The following is a 473-nucleotide window of genomic DNA, read 5'->3' on the forward strand; positions in this document are numbered from 1 at the left end:
AGGGTGGCTTGTGCCCCCCAGAAAAACAACCCAGACTTTGAGAATGTGGGCCTGGCCAGGTTGGGGGGGAAGGCAGCAGAACTTTAGCTTCTCCCATCACACAAGTGGCACAGGTGGGGCAACCGACCCCTTCCTCAAACCAGCAGCAGTCCAAATGACTGTCAGAGGAGAGACAGGAGAGAGACCAGGCCCCTCCTTCCTCTCCCCTCCCCAGTCCAGAGAGCTGACAGTGCCTTCAGCCCTGGGGAAGGAAACGCAGGATGGGGAGCAGCAGCTGCATATTCTCCTGAAATTGCTTCTGAAAATGACCAGACACTTCACTGGGAAAGTGACGACAATTTGGGCCCTGGGAGCAGGAGATGAGGCAGAGAGCGGGGGCGGTCAGGCTCTGGTAACCAGCCCCCTCTCACCAGACAGGATCTCCTCCGCCTGATTCTGAGAAGTCAAGGATGGGGGGGGAGGGGAGCCGGGGG

This window comes from Crocuta crocuta, unplaced genomic scaffold, assembly GCF_008692635.1.
Source record: "Crocuta crocuta isolate KB4526 unplaced genomic scaffold, BGI_CrCroc_1.0 scaffold549, whole genome shotgun sequence".
Taxonomy (NCBI): domain Eukaryota; kingdom Metazoa; phylum Chordata; class Mammalia; order Carnivora; family Hyaenidae; genus Crocuta; species Crocuta crocuta.